The sequence below is a fragment of the Penaeus monodon genome, chromosome 24, assembly GCF_015228065.2.
Source record: "Penaeus monodon isolate SGIC_2016 chromosome 24, NSTDA_Pmon_1, whole genome shotgun sequence".
NCBI classification, from domain to species: domain Eukaryota; kingdom Metazoa; phylum Arthropoda; class Malacostraca; order Decapoda; family Penaeidae; genus Penaeus; species Penaeus monodon.
The window spans coordinates 6,558,654-6,558,957 of NC_051409.1; the positions used below are offsets into that span (position 1 = coordinate 6,558,654).

Genomic DNA, 304 nt, shown 5'->3' on the forward strand with positions numbered 1-304 from the left:
GCAAACCTCAATGATACAAAAATGAAGTTACTACAACTTTCCTCTGTTGCTGTGCTGTTTACTGATACACCAAAGTCAGAAATTTGAGCTGCATGTGGGCCTTGCTCTGAAGACACTGCCCAGCTGATGTGTTTAGGACAGGAGCCAATGAAATTATCTATTTGTTTCATTGTCAATGTATTCACTAGATATAAATCCAGAGGGAAAATTTGTCTTTGTTGAAACTGTGTAACTGTGATTATAAATGCTGGAAATGTCCACTTACCTAATAAAGGGTTATAGAAGCCCAACTCCAAATAATAAC

At 37.2% G+C, this 304-nt stretch overlaps 1 long non-coding RNA gene across 1 annotated transcript in view; it reads right to left on the reverse strand.

The window, feature by feature from the left end:
• Positions 1–304, reverse strand: part of LOC119588521 — a 3,291-nt gene that overhangs the window by 2,195 nt on the left and 792 nt on the right. The gene's annotated exons all lie outside the window — the stretch shown is intronic.